Source organism: Rissa tridactyla, chromosome 3, assembly GCF_028500815.1.
Source record: "Rissa tridactyla isolate bRisTri1 chromosome 3, bRisTri1.patW.cur.20221130, whole genome shotgun sequence".
NCBI lineage: Eukaryota > Metazoa > Chordata > Aves > Charadriiformes > Laridae > Rissa > Rissa tridactyla.
In genome coordinates, this window is record NC_071468.1 from 37,336,193 (window position 1) to 37,343,532 (window position 7,340).

The following is a 7,340-nucleotide window of genomic DNA, read 5'->3' on the forward strand; positions in this document are numbered from 1 at the left end:
ATTGTCATTAAAGAAAAAAACCACGTAGCATTAGAAGAATAAATTATCCTCTAATGAAAATGTTAGGACAAATGGGAGAAATAGCCCTTATTTTGCAAAAAGAACATTTGAAGTCTTTTCAGTATTTTAAACTAAATTAACTGATAATAATAGTTCAAAAAAATTTAGTCTCTTTATGTATTCTTTAGTGTGGGGTAGTTTCTATCTCTGCACTCCTGGTCCAGGATCTTGTCTGAGAGGTGATGTGAAAATATAGATTGTGTTTATCAGCAAACAAAACTAAGAGATTTGTCACCTGAGCAATGAGTTAACTAAAAATAATCAATTAAGATAGTCTAGGACATCACAAATCTGCATGCTGCTGTAGAGCTTTACGTCAATGCAGTTATTGGGTTGCTTTTAATTGGATGCCGTATTTCTGTAAGGATCTCTTGCAGGCAGATCTTGTGTTGAGATTGTACTCCTTTACATTAGCATAAAAATGGATGACTTTTGATCTCTTTCGTGCAGCGTACAGAAGCATTTTCACAAAACCCAGGATCCAGTCACTGAATCACAGTAGCAAATAATTAGAAACGGAAATGCCCTGCTGGGTTATTCAGTTCTCTCCTCTTATAATGCAAATATATTTCCTGTGATACATATTTTTTTTTGGTGAAGTTCACTCTCAAATGATGCATCATGACCATTTCATCATTTTACTGTGTGCATCATCCCACAGATTCAACTATTAAGTGCCTTACTTATGTCTCATTAATCCTGGTTTTATCTCTTGGCTGTATCCTTGTTACCATATTCTCTAAGAATTAAGGAGAGCTGTGGGAAAATCTGTTTGTATGAAATGACATTTAGATTTCTCCAAAACCGCAAATGTAGCGTTTTTGATGTGCAAATATGTTTTGCTAACCTTTCACATTTGCTCATCCTCTGAATTTTGCATTTCTGATCAGGACAAGAATCAGAAATAGCAAAATAAATCAAGAAAACCATTCTTATGTTATTTGTGGAAAGAAAGAGAATTAGTATTTCATGAAAACTCCCTTTCTGTAGAAGATTCTGAGCACCTTTTGAGAACCAGAAGGAAGATTAATGAATTTTGTGTTCTTCTGAATAAGCACAGAATTATCGCAAGTAATGTTTCATTTGGTGGGCTGTTCCCCATATGGTGGGCATTAAATATGGCCTATATTTGAGACCAAGCCGGAAAAATGGAAATAAGAAATATACATCTTTAATCACAGGCGTGAAGATTATTCAAAATAAACTTTATCCTCTTGGTTTGGAGATTCTCACTTGACAGCATTCTTGAAGGATAATGATCTGCTAGTAGTCCTTGTGAGGACTATTAGTAGAGAAGTGAAGAGAATAAGCTAGGAAATTACGGATTCACTTTCTTGATAATTTAGTATTTTGATGATCTTTCTGTGTGAGGTAACTGTAGCCCTAATAAGTCTAAATAAATTACCTTAATAGGTGAGGATCACTGTGCTGTGCCTCAGGGAGAAACATCCCTGAGGTGTAGACAGGCACAAGAGTCACTGCCTGGAGCTGAGAGGAGGTTCAGAAGGACCTTGCCATGGAGACCTGGTGGGGACCAGGCACGCTTAGTGGCCGCTCACTGTCACACAATCACTAAGACTCAGCAGAAGCAAGTGTCAGCCCTGTAAGAGTGTTGCCCGTGGAGAGTAAAGAAGGACTGTTGTCGGCTGCTTCGTACACGTTATGAAAAACACAGCTTTATTTAGAAATCCCACGGCTCTTCTGTGGGCAAAACAGCTATTCATTTCAGGTTTGAGTAGCGACTCCAAATTCAGGTCCTGTCTCTGAATTATTCATCAATGCTAGCTTTATTTCTCCAGCTCCCTGTGAACGTCTTGTGATCCTGGAAGCGAGGGATTTGATATGCCAAAGTCCTACCTAGCCCTCAGTGCAGAGGGCTGCCTTTCATCTCCTCTTGTCCTGAATGCAGCAGCTCACCAGGGGAGTGTTGGGACACCAATTCTTGTCCTTTTGTCCAGCCACACTTGATGGTGAATCGGATAAAATTTAATGGAGGTGATAATTACTTTTTCCACTCACTGTATTCTTATTTTTAATTTCATTGTTGGCTAATGATCTGTCTATTCTTTCATCTTGCATGTCTGCGGGGCTGAGGAACTGCTCCTCAAATTGCTCCCAGGTGAATACATCAGCAAGTGGCTACTTCCTAGGCATTTTATGATACTCCACAACCAATTAAATCTATTTCAGGAGATGTAAATCAGGAAGGATTTTTCTTATCAAGCACTTTACAGCTGCATATCTGAAAACTCTCTACAAACAAAAGGAAATGCTTTTATCCATTTATGATCAGTGAAACTTCTTTTTTGCTGATTTCATTTGTACCTCAGATGTGTGCCCTGTAGGCCAGATTGACGTTCCTATTCTTGGCCTTGTGCACAGGGACTGTCTTTATCCATGTTCTGGACATTTCTGTGTTGTGGACAGGATCTGCAAGCAACACAGATTGTCACTATTATGTGTAATTTACAGCTGGAGACACAGAGTTATTGCATGATACAGAAAATCCATTGGACATCTAGGAGTCCTGACTCAGGCTGTGCTTGACCATGACAGCTTTGCTTTTGGTCTGAGCCCCTGTAAAGACATATAAAACATATAAAGCCATAATAATTCACAGATGAAGAGCAATACTTTTGAAATTATACAAAATGAACTTCTACTTGCAGGTTTGAAGAGGACAAAGTGCTTTCCAGTCCAGTAATGGTTTTGCCAGCTTTTCATGGAGAATACGAGCTGTTATGGGCCATTGCTCTGTTTTTTTAAAGGGTTGTGCTGCCTGAGAGCAGGGAGATGGCAAACTGAAAACAGAAGATGAAATAAAAGTGTGCTGCGGTGTCTAACCAAACTATAGAAGCCCTGGAAAACCAGAAGAGGGGCTTTGGAGAACAGACAGGGATTTTACTTGCCTTTACAGGAACACTCTGGTGGTCCTTCATCATTTGAAAGGAAGGTAGGGTTCGTATCTTGACAAAACTATTCCTACATTTCCCATTTTCTGTCTTCCCCATCTTCTAACGAATGGGATGCCATACCACTCATTCACCATTAAGGGTACCTCAGTAATGTATTATAATCCCATGTGGCTATCATGAAATCCGGAAGGCTTAGGTAAATGTTAGTAAGCCAAACTTCCCCAAAATGCTGTTACCCCACTGTCCCGAAATGCATCTGCCTGTCTTCCATTCAGTCTTTTTCATTCATGTGCAGATACAGCCCCTTTTTTGTAACTGATCACTTCAAGTTTAGGTATCTAAATGAGACGGGTGTTCTCATGAGACGATGGATGCTTTTGTACGTTTGCAGAACCACAGTGGAGGCTTGCTTTCTTCTCCTGGTCAGTCCTCTGAAGGTGGAGAAATGGGAATGCAAATTATTACTAGCACTTTTGCTGTGTTTGCATGTCCAAAAAACTGTTTTTAGGAGAATTTGCTTTGATAATGAACTCTGAAAAAAGTTTTCTGGTCATCAAAAAATATGGAAACTTGGGATACAAGAGGTAGAGAGAGGAGACCATGGCAGCCTGATTAGGGAACAGAAAGAGCTGATATTAAAACATAGAAAAGTTCCTTTGCCCTCTAACTTAGCCAAGGAGAGCGTCTTTCATTAGGATTTGTAAAGTAGCAAATCCATGATGCAAATAGTTTATACGGGTTTATTGCTGTTTTCTTCTAAATCTTTCTGTTCTGACAAAAGGTCCCAGTATATAAGCACAAAGTTGAAAGTCCTGCAGTTATCAAAACTGTAATTTGTTTTATACCTTCTTCTGTGGGGCAGAGACGTTTTATTTCTTCTCAGATTAATTATGCAGTTTAACCTCCCCTTGGTTCTGGCAGTGCAGATATTAGTGGAATCATGATGAAGAGTGGATCAGTGAAATGAGAAGTGAGCAAGGGCAACAGTATGTCGGGGCTTCCCCAGCGATCCCCAAACCAGGATGATTAGTTTCTGCTGGATCACCCCAAATGGAAGGATCAGTGGTAGTGGGGAAGAAGGATTTTAACTACGTAACCAGCCAGGAATACAACGGGGCCAATGATTAGAGGGAGACAACTGAGAAGAGTTGGTGACGTTTTTTAAGAAGATTCAGAAAGCAGAAGAGGGGACCCTGTTTTTGGATTAAATCCTAACCAGCAGGACAGAGCAGGCTGTGAACGCCAGGGAGGGAGGAAAGGATGGAGCTCCTGTCTCTTGGGGTAATAAGTAGAAAAAGCAGCAAAACAGAGACCATGGGTGGGCAGAAAGCTGGATTCAGCCGTGTTGGAGGCCGGCTTGCTGAGGTCCCTCAGGAAGCAAATCGGGGGAAAAGGAGCTGAGGCGAGTTGGCTGTTGCTTGCAGAAACAGTACGAAGAGCACAGCTGCAAACCATCCCTGTGCGAGGAAGGTGAGGAAGGGTAGCAAGAGACCCACTGGCTGAATCATGACCTCCTCGCTGACTCTAGCCCAAGAGGGATTTGTACAGAAATTGGAAACGAGGTTACTAAGAATGAGTACAAAAAGTTAGTACAGACAAAATAAGTCTCTATTATAAGGTTATAAGGTTTCAAAGACCACTTTGGAAATGAGCAAAAGTAGGATGTGTGTAAATCGCACCAGAAGGAAAAAAGATTGTACTTGCCTCACCCTGTCCCTTGATTATTTTTTCTGTTTTTCTGGAATATTTACTGAACTTATTTTTTTACCTTCTCGTATCTCTGCCCTTTTTTTAAAAAGGAACATTTCCTGTTATATTACTACATTAGTTTGGGAGCAATGGGACCGACTTTGGTACAATGAAGGGGGAAAAAGAATCCAGAAATGACAAAAACAGTAAGAAAAACCAGGGTTCTTAATTTAAAATCCCAGATGAAGTTGGGTTATTTTAATTAAGGATCACTTGCAAAAGCAGGGCTCCTTTGTAATCTGCCCTCTGAAGGGGTCAAATGTGCAATTTTGACCCCTTATAAAATTTCCAAATTCCCCAGATCAAAACAAGCATCTGAAATGCAGACAAATTTGAGCAGCTTAAAACTCCTGGCTGTAGAAAAAGCCTCAGACAGACAAAGCCCCCAAGCAAATATGCTCCTAAGGTAAATACATGAGAGAAGGGATAGGAAAAGATGTGATCTGAGGGACTTCTGTCTCAGATGAGGTCTGACCCCTTTCTCAGGGAGCAAACATTAGGGTTTTCAGCCCTCTTGCCCAACCATCTGAGAGACCAGCCCCATCACCTGGCCCATAAAGGGAATTCAATTGAAAATGAGTTTAATCTTTCCAAGAACGAGCTCTCAGTCTTCCCACCTGTTATCTGTGACCTCCTTTGTAGCTTTCGTATACTGTCCGGTTATCTTACTTCTGCTCACCCATCTCCCTACTGCATCCTTTTCTCTCCTGACTTGTCTTCACCCCTTCCCCATTGTAATGTCTCTCTCCTGTGCCATGCCTGCTCATCTCATTGTCTTTGACTTGCCTCTTTTGGTCTCTCCTAGATGACTCTTTTTCTTTTTTTTTTTTTTTTTTCTTTTTCATAGCGTTATATATTTTCTTCTTTCATCCTTCACCTTAGGAACAGCTTACTCTTCTTGTTTTTTTGAAGAAGGTGCTTAGCAGGTAAAGTTCAGTGGTGAAAGTTCACAGCCTGTGAAGAGAGGATTGATTCTTCCCAGGCAGGGGTATGGGTATGGAATCAGCTAAAAGCTGATTAGCTGGGGTCAAAAGCCCCAGTGAGGAGGAGAACTTCAGCTGGTGCCTTATATCCATTCCTGTTTGGCAATAGGGCAGGTTCTGAACCTCAAGCACATGCTTGTATTTGAAGTCAACATAGAGACTTACATCGTACACATTAATGATGTTTCAAAATCTTTCCTGCTCTCTCCATTACTAGGCCATTGTTTTCAGTGTTCTGGGTGGAACGTACATTTTATGGAATTTTTAGACTGTGTAAAATAATCTATTCATGCCATTTATTTGAAGAATTTGGGGACTGAGAAAATGCTTTAAACTCTTGTCACATCAATGGTAATGAAACTGAAGCAGAACTTGCGATCAGGAGTCCTTGTCCTGTTTTTATGCCTGTTTTTATTTTAACAAGAGCATAAAAAAATGCCTGCAAGTGCAAGCTGAGTGTTACAATGGAAGCTACCTTTCTTAAGCCTTCAGAGCTTCTAATTATGTCTCTCTAGTAGCACATGTTAAATCCTGTCATTTATTTCTTGATCACTGTTCTACCTGTTGTGGGGAGAGGAAGAAAAAGCTCATTAGATGAGTCACGCACCCTGAAAACATAACAGTGATTTGAGTTAGGGCAAACGCTTCTTTTAAATGCACCCTGGCCTCCTCCTTCAAACACCTCAGTTGCTTGCTCGTTATTAAATGTCTGCATGCATGTGAATATATGTGTATTTAAATAAAGGATGAGTTGTTTGTGGAGACCTGCATTCAGTTATACATTCATTTATGCAGATATGATTGTGCTAGTCATGTCATTCTTGGCTGTGATTACAAAGCCATCTGAAATAATAATAAAATAAGCTAGGGGGGAGAAAAGTGAACGGAGAGAGTGCTACCTGATGACCCACTGGTGATCTGGTTGCTGCTCTTGGCTAAAATCAGAAGATGAAAGAAAAACCGTGAAGCTGTTGTTTCACTTGTTATGGGCTACACACCAGGAGGTTGCCACAAAATGGAAGCAAACCCAGCCCCAAGCACAAAAAGCTAGTTAGGAAGTCGATGGAAAACATTATTAATGAAAATCTAGACTGGTGGAAACCCCAGGTTCTTAAGAGTCTGTCTTGCAACGTTTTAAAATTGTTATAAGTTTGAGGAAGAAAAACAATTCATAGTTAAACCAAATACAAAATAGGGAGTAATTTACTGTGTGACTTCAGTTCATACTTGTCAGTCACATGACACACTAATAATCTCCTATTGCTTGAAGGACCCTTGTCACTTGACTTCTTACAACTTTCTCACTTATATATTCCTCTGGAAATGTTTAATCATGTTATGAATCTCATTTAAAAAAAGATATCTTTAAATGGAAAATAAGTACAAAACACGAACAAAACAAAAAAACCCCAAGTTGTCAGTTTGGTTTTCAATTCTCGGGCTTTTTTTACTTTACACATTCTTATTTTCGTTTTTAAAATATGTCTGGATCCTGATCAGGGTGTATTCCCTTGTTTTGTCTAAGTCTTTGTAAATATTAGAGAAAAAAATGAATCTACAAATTGCTGTTGTCATAATAAGCGTAAATTGCTCCGTCTGAGGCAGGGTCCTGATCGTCTTACCGGGGTTCTCC